Genomic DNA, 20,921 nt, shown 5'->3' with positions numbered 1-20,921 from the left:
GGGCGCTGAAAGCAGTGGATGTGGAGATGCGGGGCAGCCGCTCCCTGCACTCAGATCTGAGAGTACTGGCTGTCAAGGCTGATGCCTCTCCCCTGCCTGCCGCACCCAACCTGAGGCGGATCTCTTTCGGGGAAAATAGACTAGATCTAGAGAAAAGACCCCCTGGACCCTTGGCTGGGATCCTCAGGAAAGCGGGCCCTCCAGGTCCTGGAGAGGGAAGTTACCCCCGAGGCCACGCCTGTACACACATTCCAGACAGTTTCCGTCTGAGAAATATCAGTGCCATCGATCACCAGGCATTTAATATCATCTCTAACCTAAACGTGAGACACCCATAGATGACAGAGGAACAGTAAATGAGAAGGAAAGAGAAAGGAAACCATGCAGTGCATAGGAGAAAATTGAAAAGGAAAAAAGTGAGTGAATCTCTACTTGATATCTTCCGAGAAATAAGATAAGATCTTGGATCCTGGAGAACAGAGTGCTGCTATTTTTAAAAAGAACTCTTGTAAATTAAAAATAGCATAGCTGAAGTTAAATATTCAGTGGAAGTTTGGAAGATGAAGTGGAGGAAATCTCAGATAGTGGTACAAGGAGACATGGAATGAAAAATAGAGACCAAATAAGAAAATGAAGAGACTAATCTATGAAGCCCAATATTTGACTAATAGGTATTCCAGAGATAGAATGAAGACAGTGGTTGAGAAGAAAGTTGATATAAATGATTTCCCAGAGCTCAAGGATAGCAATCTCTAGGTCCCACAGATGTCCACAGTGTCATCATGGACAGCCACGTAGGTTGTGTCTGTGAATGTTATGGGAATAGTATTCCCCACAGAGTGGTGCAGTGCACAACATGTACAACTGTGTGTGGCAGCCCAATGAATGCAACCCATATTATAACCCATGTTTTTGTTTGTTTGTTTGTTTATGTTTATTTATTTTTGAGAGGAAGAGAGACAGTGTGAGGGGAGGAGGCGCAGAGATATCAGGAGACACAGAATCTGAAGCAAGCTCCAGACTCTGAGCTGTCAGCACAGAGCCTGATGTGGGGCTCGAACTCAGGAACCTGCAGGATCATGACCTGAGCTGATGTCAGACGCTTAACTGACTGAGCCACCCAGGCACCCCATACCATGTTATTTTGAATAGGTATTTCTAAATCCCGAATACTTAATTGTAAACAGCAGAATCTATATAGTTAGTTTCAGCAGATAAGAAGTTCACTGACCTTACACTGTTTAGGTTGTTTATGGACTTTTCTGGTAAGCAAGAGAATGCAGGCTTGCACACCAAAAAGCACTGTGGAGGCTGCACCCAAGCAAATGTCCCCACCACCACACCTCATCTGGACAGATGCCAGAGAGTGCTGGCAGCAATGATGAGTCAGTCAGCTCGGCTCTTGAGCCATCCCCTCCCCCACAGAGGAGTTGGCTGTTTCCACAATCTACCACAAAATAAAAAAAAAAAATTTAAAAAGGAAACAGCCACTTTCTCATTTTGCTTACTTTTTAAAAAAAATTTATTGATTTATTTTGAGAGCGAGTGTGTGTGGGGAGGGACAGAGAGAAAAAGAATCCCAAGCAGGCCCTGTGCTATCGGGTACACAGCCCTACGCTGGGCTCGATCTCACATAAGGTGAGATCATGAACTGAGCCAACATCAGAGGCCAAGTGCATAACTGCTGAGCCACCCAGTCGCCTCCTACATGGCTCACTTCTGAAGTCTTATATGCGTATGTGTCATTGGAAGCATTTAGGCTGCATACCTCCCTCCCAACCCCAGCAGCCAAAGAGCACATTCTAGATGTTACCTTGGAAAAGTGAGACCCGAGATGTGGCAGATTTACCAAGCGAAAAGTGACCAAGAGATCTTGGGGGTAGTACCGAAAATAATACTAGACCCGCCAAACTATTAAGAATGAGGGTGGAATAGATGTATTTTCAGATGCTGAAGTTTCAGAAAAATGTGCCTCCCCCTTAGCCTTTCTCAGAAAGCTACTGGCATGAGTCCTACACGAGGGTGCGAACCAAGGAAAATTAAGACGCGGGATCTAGGAAACAGGCCTTCATCTCAGCCGAGATAAAGGGAAGCCCTGGGCTGGTGGTGGAAGGAATATCCAAGCTGACGGCTGGGCGGCGGCCCTACTGAGAGGCTGGAGCAGGAGAGCTCGGGGCTCCTGGCTGGCTGAGGGCTGGGGGAGTGTGGTGAGGGGGCTGACCCTGCTGTTGAACAGTTTGGGGATAGATCAGTGACAAAAACCGAGAAAATCAAGTGAATAGAAGAAAAAGAGACAATTATTACTTTTAGGGAGAACGGAAAAGTTGAACAAGAAGAGGAAATATAATCAAAAGACCAAATGTTTGTACTCAGCTGTGCAAGATCACTGCATAACGTAAAATGTGCATCCTGGATATTGAGTTGGCCAAAAATGAAGTAAATAACTGGGAAGAGAAGAGAGGGGAAGTGTATATATAAATGCGTGTCGGAGAGTTAAAATCTTATTTTCCATAATAGAAAATAAATACTATCTAAAAGTAAAAACCAAGAAGTTTAAAAATAGTTTTAGTAAAGATAACTATAGTATATATTTGTATGAGTGTAAGTTACATCTGTATTAATAATTCACATAATAATGTAAACATTATTTTTAATCATGGAGGCATATGCCGGAATAAAGATTAAAGGGGTAGAGCCAGCTACTTCTGGGAGGGTGGGAAGACTATTGTTTTTCTCTTAAATTTTGTGAAATTTTAAAAATTTTAAGTAGGCTCCACACCCAACGTGGGGCTTGAACTCATGACCCTGAGATTAAGAGTCACACGCTCTATGACTGAGCTGGACGGGCACCCCTGTTTCTCATTTTAAACCGTGTTGAACCATTTGACTTTCAAATAGGAAGAAGAGGTTAAATCTGATGTGTTGAAGATGGCCAACTTTAAAACAAGGGTGTGCTTTTTCTTGATGTATCTTGGCCTAAAATAGAATTTCTTATTGTAGAATTAAGCATGCTAAATATAGAAAATGCATATATCTTAGATATTTTTTGACAGAGTTGCATGGAACAGCTTTGTTAGAGTGGAAATGCTCTTAAGCATTTGAGATTCGATCTGGGCTAAGATGTTTTCCTTGCCCTCTGGTAGTCTGTGACCTTCGGGAGACTTCCTTATTCTCCCTGAAGTTTGGCTGGTTTCCCCAACTTTTAAATTGGGCAAATGTGGTAAAATGCAATTTTCTCAGTTTTTACCCTTTTCTCTAGAAATTTCCCTTTGCCCCCATCTGCAGGGATCAATCATTGGGAAGCCTTACGCCCCCACCACTCTGGGGTACACATCTGACTGAAGTCATACAATCAGTTTCTTTCTTTTGGAAATTTGGAGCATTTGCCCACCTGGGATGGTAACATTTGAACTTAAGGCTGTGTGTGTGATCTCTTCCACAGAGTCCTGCGGAAGCGGACGAGGTAGCTGTTTACAGAAAGAGAAGAGAATAAGGGCACTGGGGTGGCTCAGCTGGTTCAGCATCTGACTATTGATCTCAGCTCCGGTCATGATCTCACAGTCTGTGAATTCAAGCCCCACATTGGATTCTGCATTGATAGCATGGAGCCCGCTTGGGAGTCTGCCTCTCCCTTTCTCCCTGCTTGCACCTTCTATCTCTCTCTCTTTCAAAATAAATAAATTTAAAAAAAAAGAAAGAGGGAAGAATCAGGTAAATGTGCTAAGAGATCTAGGTCCCAGAGGGAGAATGTCCAGGTTATCATTTCCAGCGTTGACCTCTTTCTAAGGCTTTGCTGCCTTCCTGCATCCTTGCAATAAATTAACCTTTTTCCCCCCTTAAGCTAATTCAAGTTAGTTTTGATTTACTTAAAATTAAGAGTCTTAACGCATGCAAGATCAAAATAGCTCTCGGTGCACCCTATGCACCTCCCCATATTGCTTGGCCTTACCTCCTTGACTCTGGTCCTTGCTTGACTGAAATCCCAGTCACCACCTCATCTCCTTGTACCACTGGCTGCCTCTGCAGTGTGGCTTCAGCATGGTACCCATCACACTCATTATGGGGAGACTCTCATGGTTCCAGTGACATTGGGTTGGGGTCCCAGAAGCCACAAAGCTCCTCCCGCCATGTCTGGACTCCAGGGAAACACCGAACATGGATCACAAGATCTTCCTTCTCCAGCAGCTGCCCAAAGGGCCAGATATCCCAAGATATCCAGATATCTCTACTGTGGGAGAGCCCATCAGTTGATTTTTGCTACGCACCCCAAAACGTAATGTCTTTAAACAGCAAATACTTTTTCTCCCAATTCTGAGGGTGGCTGGGCCATTCGGGTCCACCCTGGCTCCTCTGGCTGGATGGTATAGAATGAAACTACAGTCTGTTGGTTGGCAGCTGTTTGGTCTGGGGGGCCTCACCCTCACATCTGTCAGTTGGCTCAACATTAGCCGGGACAATTGCATGTGACCCTCATCACCCAGCAGATGAGCCGAGGATTATGTACATGGTGGCAGAGGGTCCCAACGGCAAGAGAGGGTGTGCCCCAGTTCACCGGCACTTTCCAAGTCTCTGCTCAGAACCAGGTTTGTTTGCTAATGTCCCGTTGGCCAAAGAAAGTCATGTGACCAAAACCAGATTGAGGCGGTGGAAACAGACCTGCTCTTCTGATAGGAGTTGCTGCAAAGTCACAGTACACAGGGAAACATACAAAGATGTATCCAGGAACAGTAGGAAATGTTGTGGCCATTTTTGCAAACTCTACCAGGAAATTTTAATGCCCAGTGGGGCGAACTTTGATGATTAGAAGATAGAACAGAGAGATCCACACTCGCTGTGTCTTCTGTCTCCCCAGTGGACGATTCTGAGGCTCACTGGTTCCACGTGCTCTCGTTGGAGGTGTCCCGTGTGACCGTGCAACTGTCTTGATAGCTTTCCTTCCTTCCCTCTTCCTTATGCCCCACTCTTGCTGCCCCGGGATGGTGCCCACTAGCCTAGCATCGCATGCAGCCTTTGCCTCCGGTTTATTTCATAGGTGTTCTGAGCTCAGACACTATTATATCAGATTCTCGAGAAGATTAAAGAGGATATAATGTTTCTGGGTTATACTCCAGGAGCTGTGACTGTTATTAGTATCACTAACAGAAGTATTTCATAATAATAAAATCTGAATGGACTTTAAACGTAGAGGCATACCTCGGTTTACTGCACTTCCTTTATTGTGCCTTGCAGATATTGTGTTTTATTTTAAATTGAAGGTCTGTAGGTTACTCCGCATTGAGGCCATTTTTCTGGCAGAATTTGCTCCTTTCGTGTCTGTGTGTCACGTTTTGGTAATTCTTGCAATAGTTCAAACATTTTCATCCTTATTATATTTGTTATGATGATCTGCGATTGGTGATCTTTGATGTTACCATCGAAATGGTTTTGGGGGTGCCATAAGCCACTCCCATATAAGACAGTAAACTTAAGTGATAAATGCTGTGTGTGTTCTGTTTTACCAACCAGCCATGCCCCGTCTCCTCTCTCCCTCTACGTGGACCTCCCTATTCCCTGAGATACAACAATGTTGAAATTACACGCATAGCCCTACAGTAGCCTCTCAGTGTCCAAGTGAAAAAGAAGAGTTGCACGTCTGTCCCTTTAAGACAAAAGCTAGAAATGATTAAGCATAGTGGGGAAGGCATGTCAAAAGCTGAAGTAGGCCAAAAGCTAAGCCTCTCGAGCCAAATGGTTAGCCAAGTTGTGAAGACAAAAAAGTTCTTGAAGGAACTTAAACGTGCTTGCAGTGAACACGGGAATAAGAAGGTGAAGCAGCTTTATTGCTGATGTGGAGAAAGTTTGAGTGATCTGGAAAAAAAGCTCAAACCAGCCGCAACATTCCCTTAAGCCAAAAGCTTCATCCAGAACGAGGCCCTGACTCTCTTTAATTCCATGGAGGCTGAGAGAGGTGAGGAAGCTGCAGAAGAAAAATCAGAAGGTAGCAGAGGTTGGTTCAAGAGGTTTGAGGAAAGAGACTGTGTCTATAACACGAATGTGCAAGGTGAAACAGCAAGTGCTGATGTGGAAGCCACAGCGAATTATCCAGAAGATCTAGCAAAGATAGATAATTAATGAAGGTGGCTACACTGCATAACAGATTTTCAGTATAGAAAATATAGCCTTATCCTGGGAGAAGATGCCATCCAGGACTTGCATAGCTAGAGAGGAGAAGTCAAAGCCTGGCTTCAAAACCTCAAAGAACAGACTGACCCTCCTGTCAGGGGCTAATGTAGCTGGTGGCTTTATCTGGAAGACCATGCTCACTTACCATTCTGAAAATCTAGGACCCTTAAGAACTCTGCTTGTGCTCTATAAATGGAACTGCAAAGCCTGGATGATCGTACATCTATCTACGACATGGTTTTCTGAATACTTTAAGCCCCCTGTTGAATCTACTGCTCAGAAAAACAAGATTCCTTTCAAAATGTGGCTGCTCCTTGACAATGCCCCTTGGTCCCCTAAGAGCTCTGATGGACACGCACAGTGAGACAAATGTCGCTTTCCTGCTAACACAGCATCCATTCTGCAGCCCGCGGATCAAGTAGTCATTTCGACTTTCAAGCCTATTGTTTAAGAAATACGTTTCATAAATCTCTAGCTGCCATAGACTATGATTCCTCTGATGGATCTGGGCAAACTAAATTGAAAGTCTTCCAGAAAGGACTGACTATGCTGGATGCCATTAAGAACGTTCATGATTCAGGAGAAGAGGTCAACATATGTAATGTAAACAGGAGTTTGGAAGAAGTGGATGCTAAGCCCCAAGGATGACGTTGAGGGGCTCAAGACTTGAGTGGAGGCATTCACTGCAGATGGGGCATAAAACAGCAGGAGAGCTAGAATTAGACGTGGAGCCGGAAGACCGGAGTGAGTGGCTACAATCTTGTGATCATACTTGAGTGGAGAGCAGTTGCTTCTTATGGATGAACAAAGAAAATGATCTCTTGAGATGGGGTCCATTCCTGGTGAGGATGCTGTGAAGATTGTTGGAATGATAACAAAAGATTTAGAATACCGCGTAAACATAAAGCAGCGACACTGTTTGAGAGCTCTGAGTCCAGTTTGGAAAGAAGTTCTCCACTGTGGTGCAAACACTATCAAACAACAATGCACGCTGCAGAGAAATGGTTTGTGAAAGGGAGAGTCTACTAATGTGGAAAACCTCAGTGTTGTCTTCTGTTAAGAAATTGCCCCAGCCACCCCAGCCTTCAGCAATCACCACCTCTATCCTTCAGCAGCCACCTGCCTCCAGGCAAGATCCTCCCCCAGAATAAAGATTATGACTCTTAAAGGTCAGATGACGGTTAGTATTTTTTAACAATAAAGCATTTTTGAGAGAGACAGAGACAGTGCCAGAGGGGTAGAAGCAGAGAGAGGGAGAGAGAGAGAAAATCCCAAGCAGGCTCCGCACTATCAGCACAGAGCCTGATGTGGGGCTCGAACTCAAGAAATGTGAGATCATGACCTGAGCCAAAAGCAAGAGTCAAACGCCTAACTGACTGAGCCAGCCAAGTGCCCCGGCAATAAATTATTTTTAAATTAAGGTATGCACATTGTTTTGTTTAGATACAATGCTATTGCATACATAATAGACTAGAGCATAATGTAAAAATAATTTTCATCTGCACTGGGAAACCAGAAAAGTCATCCAACCCACTTTATTGTGATATTCACTTGAGTGCAGTGGTCCAGAACCCACGTGTCTGAGGTATTGCCTCAGAAATCATATAGGCCACATTCTCAAATCACCCTGCAAGAAAACTAGAATTAATAAGTTTAAAGACAACACGTCTCACCTGATGGATAAAAAAAAAAACCAAACAAAAATAAAACCCACAGATGTTTCTGAGTAGCATTTGGTCAATAATACAAACAACAGACTATTTACGAAATAAGTGAAAAGAGAAACTTAATGTTGAGAAATCTCCATGGTATGCAGTCAAAACTGTTCTCACGATTAAATTCCTTAATAGTCTTCATAAGCAAGAAAAGAAAATAAAGAGACATAGAGTATTCAGTGTAGGAGATTAGAAAAAAGAACATAAAACAGAGCCAAGGAAAGAGGGTGCTGGAATCCACCCTTAATGGCTGCTCAGGTAATTTTTAGGAATTTGGTGAGGTGGTTGTTAAACAGCCATTAATAAAATATCTCATTATAAAAACTTAAAGAAATTGTATTAAAAACAAAAAGGAGGGGCGCCTGGGTGGCTCATTTGGTTAAGGTCCATCTCTTGGTTTTGGCTCAGGTCGTGATCTATCAGTTCATGAGTTCAAGCCCCCCATTGGGCTCTGTGCTGGCAGCTTGGGGTTCTCTCTCTTCCTCTCTCTCTGCCCCTCCCCTGCTTGTGATCTCTCTCTCTCTCTCAAAATAAATAAATGAACTTTAAAAAAAGATGATACTCAAGTCATCACTTCTTAACTAATTTAGTTCATTTCACTATTATATATGCTCTTCAGTTTATATATGTCAATCGTAGGTGTATAGTGGAAATACCACGGAATGGTCTGCCTCTGAGTATCTATTTGCAATTCTGTCTGCTTTGGCCAATGTCACACTGACAGCTGGAAATCAGCCGTGGTGGCAGTATTTACACCATGGCATTTGGCAGGGCTACAAATTAGAGCCATTGTCTCCCTCCTCTTCCTCCGCCTCTTCCCTTTCTACAGAACTGCTGTTAATAAGCATACCACTGACCATTAGTAAATAATCATTTTTTAAAGTTTGTTTGTTTGTTTATTTATTTTGAGAGAGAGAGAAGTAGGGGGGGAGGGAGCAAGAGAGAATCTCAAGCACTGTCAATGCAGAGCCCAGCCTGGGGCTTGAACCCATGAACTGTGAGATCATAACCTGAGCCAAAATCAAGAGTCGGATGCCTAACCAACTGAGCCACCCAGGTGCCCCAGTAAACAATTTTTTTGAAGGGATATGAATTTTCCATGTTGAAATTAGAATTTTCAGAAAGCATTAAAATGCTTTATAGAGTTCAAACTTATTTTAATGTGGTGGAATTCTCCAAATCTCATGGATACACTTCTTTGGTTGGGATGCGTGCAGTTAAATCACTTCTAATTAATGCAAGATGGACCTTAACACTTAAGAGTGAGCCAGATTTCACAATGTTTCTTCAGATTGGTGCTATATAAGGACTGGGCTGTAGAGAAGCTTTCTGGCCAAGTCTCTCTATGCTTCTAGGTTATCTAAAATCTAGAAATGGAAGACATGCATTACTGCATATATATATGTATATATATTCAAATGAAATGTACTTTATACATGTTTTTCTATAAAACAGGAGAAAAATTTAAGTAGGTTGGTGAGTTTTAAGAAAATAATAGCAACAGTGACAAAAATCCCTTTTCATGGTGGGCGTTATTTCCTTTGGATTTAAAGTCATTCTTAGTAAAAACTTCTTCGTAGCAATTTGTGTCAAAGATGTTTTAAACCGTAAGCTTAGTGTGGAGAGTAAATTAATGGCAATTTAACATACAGGATTAGGTTAAATATGTTGGCTTGAGGAAAAATTGGGAGGCAGCACCCAGCTCCATCAGGTACCGATAGTTTATTCCGGGTTGTTTTTTTCCAAATTCATGAAATTGGGAAAGAAAAAGTTCTTTTAATGCACTTTGTATACTTGATTAAGTCTTTTTTTTTTTTTCATGTTTCACTGTATTAACATTTACACATAACAAAGACTGGATTTTGGAGGAAGAGAAATTGCAGTGTTAAGAAAGTTTTGCTGACAGTTTTCTCCTTTATGCCCAAGCTGTGTTGTGATCCTGTGAGGTAAAGAACATATATCAGAGCAAGTTAACCCTGTATCAGAGAGTATCATATTTGAGCAGTCCATGCCTTAATGTTTAAGAATGCTTAATTTGTGCCCCTTTCTTATGGTCTATAGAATATATTCCACTTTTTTATTTCTTTATTTGATTTTTAAAAAATCGTTAGTATTAGACTTTAGCTTTTTTTTAAACCAATACCTTTCTTCATTATTTTTACAAATTTTCTTGAAATAATGATAAGATTTGTTTTCTTTTTTAAAAAAATTTTTAATGTTTATTCATTTTTTTTGAGAGAGAGACAAGACTGCAAATGGGGGAGAGTCAGAGAGAGACAGAGAAAGACACAGGATGTGAAGCAGGCTCCAGGCCCTGAGCTGTCAGCACAGAGCCCAGTGCAGGGCTCGAACCCACAAACTGTGAGACCTGATGACCTGAACCGAAGTCAGACGCCTCACCGACTGAGCCACCCAGGCGCCCTGGTAAGATTCATTTTCTAGTCAGTTAGAGAATTTTCAACTTGAAAATAAACCATTTCCAAATATGTCTTTGAACTAAGTCTGACATCTGAACTTTCTTTTTAATTTGTTCTTGGCATTGTTAGCGCTTATGAATTCCCTGGGCTTATTAGAGCATGTGAAGCTCTTATGGCTTTCGGTTAATATGATAAAACCTGTTAATGTAAATTTATCTTAGCGTTCTGCGTGAGTTTGCTGATTCTACACACGTGAGTCATTCAGATCTAGATGTAAAGGATCATATTTTGAAAGCAAGGAACTAAATGATCCTCCCTACTTGTGTTAAAATATTTAAACATTTGGCCTTAGATTAAAGATCTCTGGGAAATATGGCTCTACATGTTTTGTTTCGTTTTTTCCATTTGCTTTGAGAGATAACCTAGTTGCTTTATAACGTAGGTGGAAGTGGATTTTCTGGCTGAATGGGCTATCGTGAGATTTGGGCTACTCCAATACACAACATGAGAGGAAGCATAGACATTGGGGACCGTACCACTTACTGGGTCATGAAACAATATCTCTGGTCTGTTTAAGTAAGCCCTCTCTTAGAGCTTTTAAGCATGATTTGAAGAGTCTACTCTCAGAAACCTGATAGCTCTTTTACCTGCCTGACCCCATGTAAATAAGTATTTGTTAAGTAAGTGTCAGGTAAGAAAATCATAATCTAGAAAAATAGCCCATGTTTTCCAACCAATTTTATATCTTTATTTGAAATCTCTTACCTTTCTAAATATAAGTTTAAGTAACAATCTGGATGTCTTTATTCGTGGATTTGCCCAAGTAAAATTGAGGGCTTTATCTGCAGTCTATTTTTGTATCGTGATAATTCATCCATTGGAAGCACGTTTGACATCTTGAAGATGAAAGTGGTGTCTTCTAATAAAGATTCCCAGAATAGAATCAGCATATTAATAAACCTGTCCATCACCCACGTGAAATCCATTAACTGAGTGATGTTTGTTAACTAGTCACAGATTATACCTGTATTGACACTTCTCAGTCTTTAAATTTCACTAATTCCTGGCTATTGCGTTCATTAGGTGCTGTTAGTAGAACGAAAGGGCGGTAAGCTTCCCAAAATGGTCAACAATGGTTGTTTACTTAAATTCCAAAAAGGAGAGCCTTTAAAAAATATGTTTTGTATGAATTTCGGCGAAGCATCCGACTTAGGCTCAGGTTATGATCTCACAGGTTTGTGATTTCGAGTCCTGCATTGGGCTCACTGCTGTCAGCACAGAACCCACTTTGGATCCTCAATCCTCTGCTCTCTCTGTCCCTCCCCACTCGCTCGCTCTCTCTCTCTCAAAAATAAAAACATAAAAAAACCCCTCTCCAACTGATGGAGTGATTAATTAACAATCAAATCTGTCATCTCCAGAACAGCTACTATTACATGATTGATTTTCATTAATAGACATCAGGCAATGGATGACCCTTAGTACAAAAAGGGTGACCCTATAGAATATACTCTTTGGCTAATACATTATAGGTATTATCGTAAGATTTTGTATTATTAGTTGTCAACCAAAAAGCTAAAAGTTAAATAGCTATATGACGGCAGGGTTGGACAGAAGCTGAACTTTCCTTTTCTCTTTTTCTTTTTCTTTTTGTTTATGTGAGAGGATAAGCTCTATTTCTACTCTTAAACTCTGACAACGTTGCAGAAAGTCCTCATTCCTAGTTCGGAGATGGCAGAGACTGTAATAAGCTACCACTTCCACGTACAACACGGTGAATGTGAATATCCCCCTCTCTGGAGGAAGGGAGGTCACACTACACACTTTTGGAGACACCCCAAGGGTTGTCTGACACTTTGGTACAGAAAGGATTTGGTCCAATCTCTCTGGCATAGCATACTAAAAGGCATATAAATAAAGTCGGTTGCTCAACCACTATGGGCTGGGGTTGGGCAGAAGGCGGACAGGGAGGTGGTCCGGGACAGATGGGAAGAGTGTGGGTGTGGGCTCAAGTTCTTGTGACAGAGGGAGTGGATCCTGAGTGGCTGCTGAGGTGGCTGAGGGCAGCCTGACTGCTCTGGTGGCCTTCATCTGCCCAGTCCACCAGCCCACTGCTCTGGAACTGTAGCTGGCTCTCCCTCTGCGCCTCCTCCACGGAGTCACTCGCCTGGATGACGTTCCTGCTGATGTGGACACCGAAGTCCTCTCTGATGGTGATGGGACAGCCTCAGCTGAGTTGGTGTGACCTCCCAGGACCTTGAGGTGCAGACCACGTCGGGGCCTTTCCAGACCATAGGCATCATGGGGGAGGATGTAGCTGTCATGTAGCTGGTGATGTAGCTGATGAGGGTCGGGTAGAAGGGCTTCCTCTGCGGACCGCAGGAGTGCTCAGAGAGGACCCTCTCTGGCGCCCCCAGCATCTTCCTCCCTACCAGCAGGAAGCTTCTCCTCTCAAAGTGCTAGATCACATCTCCAAAGAGCCACCACAACACCCCATTGGGCTTCACTGCAACCCGGGGTTGCTCCCAGGTGCAGGAGGGCCCTCCCGAGCTGGGGCATGAGAGCAGGCCTGGACAGGGACCTGCTCTGCACCCTGAGAGGCTGCCATGACCCACTTGTGGGCCACTGGCTCTGAACTTTCTTTTCATGAACACAGCGGAGATAAAACTGCCAATAGTCAGGTTTACCTGTAACATTTACCAATTAGTTATCATCCAAGTGAATACATGACAATAACTTTGTTAGGTTCTAGCACTGTGATTTTTGTGAAGTTGGCATACATTGGAAAATTTAAGAAAAAGTGTCATTCATTTCTTTACTTAACAGATATTTATGTACTGAAGTATTAGATGAGGTTGGAGATGGGGGCAGGGGCCAGGCTTTGTAGTGTCTTGTAGGCGATGGTGAGGAGTTTGGACTTTGTTCTATGGAAATTGGAAAGAAATATATATATATTTGATTTACTGTCTAAAAATATCTCTGTGATGACTAGGGAATAAACTGCAGTAATCAAGAGTTAAGGGGTTATTGCAATAGTCAAGGCCAGAAAAGATGGCGGAGTGAATTGGGGACAGGTCAAGGGCAATGGAGAGAAGTTGGCAGACACAGGATGTAGGTCTAGAAACTGGTAGCTGAGCAAACAGATAATTTATTTATTCACTTTTAAGTTTATTTTTCAGAGAGAGAGAGAGAGAGAGAGAGAAGGAGCAGCGGAGGGGCAGAGAGCGACGAGACAGAAAATCACAAGCAGGCTCTGTGCTGTTAGTGCAGAGCCCCCTGCAGGGCTCAAACTTATGAACCGTGAGATCCTGAGCTCATGACCAGAACAGAGATCAAGAGTCAGACACTAACCAACTAATCCGCCAGCGCGCCTTGAGCAAGCAGAATTTAAACTCCACCTAAACCCTAGACCTTCTTTCTTAGATGAAAGGTGATCTTTACTCTATTTGTTTTTCAATCAGAAGTTCTGGAAAAGGTCTACAAATCATTCCATCTCATCCACTCTCTGGTGATGTTTCTGAACAGAACTGTATTATAGGGCATGCAAAGCAGAAAACAGAAGCATACAGACCATGAAACATTCACAAATGATGCCCCGACAAAACTTTTTAAAGTCCCAGGTGAGTGGTTTCCAATGGAGAGAGCAAGGTAAAGCTTTCCCCCTGTTGAATGGCCCAAGGTAGTTGTTGGTAAGAACACAGCTCCTAGATCGCTGAGGTCAATTGTCTACAGAGCAGAGATGCATCATGGCAAGGGTATGGAATCGCTAACAACAAGTGATGTTGAGATCGTCTGAGCAGTAATCCAGCATTCAGGCGATGTCACCAAAGCGATTTGCGACTCTGATGTAAATTCTGAAGAGTCACGTTGTTGCGGAGTTTTTTGGTTTGAAGCTTTCAGCAGGCGATTTAGCGAGGTTGGTTTGGCCAACAGCAGAAGCCATCACGTCATTTTATGTCATTCCAACTGAGGGTTCATCATGGCACCAGTACAAGGAAGCACTCGGTGTTTTCTGCGACCATGTTTTTCATCTATTTGAGGAGCTAACAGATAAACATGCAGAGCAATGAACAAAATAGCTTGCATGCTGAGGGTCCCCACATGGTGGAAAGAGCACAGACTTTGAAGTCAGACAGAGCTCAGATCCTTCTTTCTCCTACTGACTGCACTATTTCAGGCAAATTACCAACCTCATCATCTGTCTTTTTTTTTTTTTAGTTTTATGCGAAGGAAAAAAAATGAAATGATGGGTGTCTCTTTTTTTCCCTTCCAGTTTGTTAGGATTAAATTAAAAAACAAAACCTGAATACAGTTTTTTTTAAAGGGAAAAAAAGGAGAACCGCGAACAATGATAATAGGCACTTAATGCATGTTTTGAGTTTTGAGAAAGAAAGTCTGAATTACAGAGCAACAAATAAAAAGAAAGAAAACAAAAAAGAAGACATCCTCATGCTGAACGAGTTGTGATAACTGTTGATAAGAAAAACATTTAGCACATCCATTTGTTATAATGGTCCCAAGGTCTGAGATGAATGGAAGTATTAGCTTTTGTGCTCTTGAATAATCAGAGACTAGAAAAGCCTAAAGTGTGCACATTGTGAGGTACAGGCAAGTGTGAAAGGAATGAGAAAGGGAAAGAGGAGTACAGGCTTTTAGTAAACTGGAAACTATTAGTCTCAGAAGGCTGATCAGAGAGTGGATAAGCGTGTGGGAGAAGGGCGTGACAGGAAACTGGAAATATCTATTACCTTTCTCTTCTGGACTGAAATTCTCTTCCCTGGCCAGCATCCGGTGCCGGCAGGACCAGCCAAACCAGATGATCTTTCTGTTTTCCTTTTCCTGGTTCAGTTTCTGCAGACTCTGACTCTCAGCCAGAGTAACTCAAAAGGTCTCTGCTTTCAAAGCCGGTTTACTGCCAACTTCTCTCTCCACATCTTCAAAATCAAGGTAGGCTCTTACGCTGCCAAATGCACTGGGACAAAGAGCAGAATGACCCTGATTTCTTAGAAACAACAATACGTATGGAGCTCCTCTAACACAACAGAGCTAATGATGTGCTTTGGAAAAGAAAGAGATCAGTAAACTGGTGCTTAATCTCAAGGCGTTAGAGACTTCAGAGTCTAATCTAAGGGTGGATATGTGAAATGAGATTGCCCTGAGATTCAAATGGTAAAAGCCACCCACCATGGATTGGTGAAGAGGGGCAGGTAGTCTGAGAAATGAAGACCACACCGGCCGTGGCGGTTAGGAATCAGTGAGCAAAACGTGGAAGCTCTTAGAACGGCACCCTGCACACAGGGTGTTTTCGGTGGATGTGAGTTATCGTCTCCAGGCAACGTTTCCTAATTTCCCTAGCGATAAAAACCACTTGGACTTGCTGAATTGAAAGAGTTCCGTGGCCCCTCACAGGAGATACTATTTCAACTGGCTTCAAGGGGAAGTAGAGTTTGTATGCTTAGCCTCTGTCCCGGAATTCTTTAGATTTCTCTAAGTTTAGAAAACACCACCCGAACGCAATGGATCTCCAGGTTGGGTGCCTCAGTCACTTAGTACTCCATCCGCAGAGTCCTGAGTGGGAGTGAGAAATCTGCATATTTGCAAGTCCAGGGTGATTCGATGCCAGAGGTGAAGGAAAGGGGATTTACTCTGCTTAAAATAAACGTCCCCTTAGGAACGCCTGAGTGGTTCAGTCGGTTAAGCGATGGACTCTTGATCTCAGCTTGGGTTCAAGCTCAGTGTTGGACTCCATGGTGGGTGTGAGCCTACTTGAGAAAACAGATTCACTGACTTCTTGTCAACTATTCCCAAACTTTGGTTCTTGGTCCAAATATTGAAAATTATTTGGGGCTGGAGGGAGAGGCAGGTGAGTGCCTTACAATTCACTTTCCCAGGCTTATCCTGCTGAGATTCTTAATCAGTAGGTTTGGGTGAGGGTTGTGCATCAGTGTATTTTAAGTTTCCTAGGCAAGTCTCTTGTCCATTCTGGTTTGGGACCCTTTAGACTCTACCCCAGAGCAAGGCAGCTTGGTAGGCATTAAAATATCTTAGGGGGGAAAATGTGTCAATTCAGAACAGGATCGGTCCCTGGAGAAACACAGGAAAAAAGAGAGGCCCAAAGCAAGTGAAGGGCCTTAGGGCTCCTGCTTGCTCGTTCTTGCTTCTAGGCTTCCAGACCTGCCCCTCTCTGAGGCTGTCTACACCAGCCCTCCCCGAAAAAGAAACCTGCCATAAAGGGCATCATCACTGAGGTTTTCTCTACGCGGGCCTACGGAGTCCCTTTTGTAGGTTCCCTCTGTTGGGACTTACCCAAGGCTCTAGAGCCTGTTCCCATTGGCCTTGGCCTGGGGTGTGGCTCCTGTGTTCCCTCATCTCTATCACTACCTTCCTCTTAACCCTTACTGCCCCAAACAGCTTCCCTGATCCAACTGCCTTCCACAGCCCACCAACTGCCCTTCCTGCGCTTTCCAGAGCTCCTGTTCTGTGAGCAACAAATACATCCCCTTCTGTCTCCAACTATCTTGTACTGTTTACTTCACTTTCTTGACTCACCTGAGACCTTCTCTAGTCAGGGCTGTTTATTCCCTCTTTCCCTAAATATCTCATAGTCAGGATGAAAGGAACAGTGTCCTTTGTGATCCTCTCCAACCCCTTTTCAAGGTCGTGAGGGCACAGAAGGAAAAACAATCCATCTTTCCCCTGGTCCTTATCGCCTCCACTCCTGATTGTCTTAGAAGATCACAGCGATCTCCTCATGACACATCCACCTCCTGAGCCACGTGGTTCCTTGATCGTGTGAATACGATGTTACATGTGTCTGACACATCACATTGGTGTCCCTAATATGCCCAATAGGAGAACAGAAGTGGCCTGAGACGGAGGGATTATGAAGCCAGGTTGGATGAGCAGTACTGAAAAATGCACAGCGGGGTTTAGGGAGGCCTGCCTGAAACATTTCTTAGGGGCGACTTATTTATACCAAAAAGCAAGCAGGTGGGGTGCCGGGGTGGTTCAGTTGGTTAGGTGTCTGACTCTTGATTTTGTCTCAGGTCATGATCTTGCAGTTCGTGGGTTCGAGCCCCACATCGGGCTCTGCGCTGGCAGTGCGGAGCCTGCTTGGCATTCTCTCTCCCGCTTTCTCTGTCCATCCCCTGCTCAGGCTCTCTCTCTCTCTCTCAAAAAAAAAAAAAAAAAAAAAAAAAGCAAGCAGGCATTAGTACCCCGTATTCAGCTCATGAATTACCGTAAAATTGTGAAAAGCAGTTAAGTTGTTGTGAAAGCAATCAAGTTGTCTGATACAGAGTAATCTTCAAAGTGGTGTGCCGAGGGAGAGGAGGTGGGGGTGGTCAGCCCCGGATGCAGGCAACAAGGGGTACACTGATGTAGAGAATTTAAAAACAATCATCAAAGTAGCTAAGAATCGGGGTGCCTGGGTGGCTCAGTCGGTTAAGCATCTGACTTCAGCTCAGGTCATGATCTTGCAGGTCATGGGTTCAAGCCCCGCATGGGGTTCTGTGCTGGCAGCTCAGAGCCTGGAGCCTGCTTCAGATTCTGTGTCTCCCTCTCTCTCTCTCTGCCCCTCTCCCGCTCATGTTCTGTCTCTCTCTGTCTCAAAAATAAATAAACTATAAAAAAAGTAAAAAAAAAACCCAAAGTAACTAAGAGTCAATGTGATTGTTTAAAAGAAAATCATCATGTGCTGGCAATTTTAGGCAGTATCAGTAATAAAATGTGCCTCTCCCCCAAAATCAATTTTGAACAACAGTTGTGGTTTCTGTTGAGTTTATTGTGGCATGAGCATCAGATGAACACATTTTCGTTACGTAGTCTTCAATCAACATTGTACTGTAACTGGAAGTTAATTTGGAGAACCTCTAATTATTCAGTGGGTTCTCCATGTGATTTCATTCAGAGAATAAATTCATGGACGCTTGGCATCTCTGGAACTAACTTGGAAGGCCTTTTCCAAGTCCCGTGATGTTCCACATTCCTCATTTAATGGTGTGCTTGAAATCAACAATGATGACACAGGCATTGTGGGGACAAGAAATGATTTGTCATTCTCTGTGACCACTTAGAGTTTCTACTTGCATTAAGATTTTAAAATTGTGGAAAAGAGCATGAATTGCCAAGTGAAATATTTTGGGTAAGTGTGGCTTTTGGTTCACACATGAAATATTTTATTGAATTTGAATGATATCTTTAAATTTGAAATTAAAAACATTTAATCCGAAATGATTTATTTGAAAACCTAAGAACAAATAAAAAAAATAATGATTATTACCGATTATTGCATGATTATTACTTTCTGGCATATTGAAGAGAGGAGGTTAAAAAGGATCCACTCTGATTGTCCAATCTGGACGATATACTAGATGGGCCCTGGTTTCTCAAAATACCATTGTTGGTTTCAACTAAAATATAATATAACATGTTAATCAGGATAGAGAGAAAACAGACTGGATGACCAACTTTTGTCTCCCTCCCCTCCCATAATTCAAGAAAAACCAAAGGACCAATGAAGACGTCCAACCATGCTTTTATTTGGGAACTACGAGGGTGTTTCTCACACCAGAGGAGTTTTTTTCTTGACTGGTATTCCAAAATTTGTGTAGGTCTGTACGATGGTAATTTCCAAAGTTGCCTTTTATTATTTTTTTAAGTTTATTTGTTTATTTTGAGAGAGAGAGCAAGCAGGGGAGGGGCAGAGAGGGGGAGAGAGAATCCCAAGCAGGTTCTACAACATCAGCGCAGAGCCTGGTGCGGGGCTCAAACTCACAAACTGTGAGATCATGACCTGAGCTGCAATTAAGACTCAGACGCTTGCTTGCACACAGGCACCCAGAGAAGTTGCCTTTTAAATATGGTATTCATGTTGAAGAGTATTTTAAATTTGTTGATTATCTATCATCTGGTGGCCAAAAAGTTCCTAATAATTTAAAAAGAAGCATATAGTCTTGGCATTGAGTGGTACCATTTAGAAAGTAGTGTAAAGTATTGCCACCAAGTTTAATTTAAATAGTGAAGTGTTGGGGTGCCTGGGTGGCTTAGTCGGTTAAGTGTCCGACTTTCGCTTAGGTCATGATCTCGCGGTTCGTGGGTTCGAGCCCCACGTCGGGCTCTGTGCTGACTGCCAGCTCAGAGCCTGGAGCCTGTTTCGGAGTCTGTGACTCCTTCTCTCTCTGACCCTCTCCTGCTCACGCTGTCTCTCTCTCTCTCCTAGAAATAAATAAAACATTAAAATAAATAAATAAATAAATAAATAAATAAATAGTGAAGTGTTTTGCGTGTTCTAATGGTGACACTTAGTGAAAGCCACCTTTGGAAAACTAAGCTTTTCAATGAATATTTGTGAATTCCTGAATGTCCTGGTGGTCAGGAGTATTGTCTCAGATGGGTCAAGTTCTCGCTCCTTCGGTGCCATTTGACCTCTTGGGTACATACTCATCCGGCCACTGGGAGTGATCACTTGTGCTACTTAAATCCTTCTCTTTCTCCTCATCCTTCTCCTATTCCTCCTTCTCTTTGTCACTCATTTGCTTTTGTGTCCTTCTCTTCCCATTTGTACCCCATACCAATGGCTTCTAGTTACATTCCCTGGATACATCCACCTAAATTAATCAGGTAAATATAATGCAACTCCATGGTATTTAGCACGTCATGATATTTTTGGTTTCTATTTTCATTTCACTTGCATGAACACAATTCAAGAAACACAGGATGTAGGATTCAGATCAATGCATGCATTGATCGTGGGTATGCTTTTGCAGAGTAATCTGACCTTAAAACGTATTTGCTTTAGGACCTTGCCAAAGGCATACTTTCGATTCTCTAGGGTTAGTGAAGAGTGGAACTTTCAGGGCACCAAAAGTCAATGATTAGTCCAAAGGTTTTTCTACTATCCCCTTTGTCTTCTACCCCAAACCGTGTTAAGCAATATCTAGATATTACTCTTGTTGGTTTTGGGCATTTATAAATGAGATATTTCTTCATAAAGTCTTGGGACAGTCCTGAACTCTTACTTACTTGGGCAAAAGTAGATACAAAGGAATTTGCCTGCAACACACCACTGGGCTCTATGACCTGAGTGCATTTTTATTCCGAAGGGCAGCAGTGTTCTGCCCCTCACCACCTCTGGTAGAATAAAATGTGTCATTGAGAAGACATTTAGCCATGGCTCTCTCCCTATTGGAGGCGTGTCCACTGGGCAGATTTTCTCTAATCACTACCCTGACTGGCGAGGATGCACACATTTTGGAACGAGAGAAAATTCCTACAGGCATTTTGCAAACATGACATGTTCTACCCTTGCTGCAATATTTGTCTTTTGGGAAATGGCTTGCAGAGCCTTGTGATAAGTTGCTTAATAGTGTTCATAGCCTGTTATTTCCATCTTTTTTTCTTCCTAAGAGAGACGGGAAAGAACTGTCTGGTGAATATCAGGGTCCCTGGGCTCATATGGGGACATCGGATCAAAGGGCTCCCAGAACTGCAGTGTTTTACTCTAAAATAGAAAGATTGGTTTACCGAAACAGGGATCTTGGCCGGAAGCCACGGCAATTTAGGGACCAGAGTCCAAGGGGCATCTTTGGCTGAGCTGCGGGATTCTGGAGATCCAGAATACTAAAAG

At 42.9% G+C, this 20,921-nt stretch overlaps 1 pseudogene; it reads right to left on the bottom strand.

Annotated features, from left to right (window-relative positions):
- Positions 1-12,302: 12,302 nt before the first annotated feature.
- On the bottom strand, positions 12,303-12,990 carry LOC120232379 (annotated as a pseudogene).
- Positions 12,991-20,921: the final 7,931 nt, after the last annotated feature.

This window comes from Hyaena hyaena, unplaced genomic scaffold, assembly GCF_003009895.1.
Source record: "Hyaena hyaena isolate Hyena2069 unplaced genomic scaffold, ASM300989v1 scaffold_72, whole genome shotgun sequence".
NCBI lineage: Eukaryota > Metazoa > Chordata > Mammalia > Carnivora > Hyaenidae > Hyaena > Hyaena hyaena.
The sequence above is the reverse complement of the archived record's forward strand: the minus strand, read 5'-3'. Positions and strand labels throughout refer to the sequence as shown.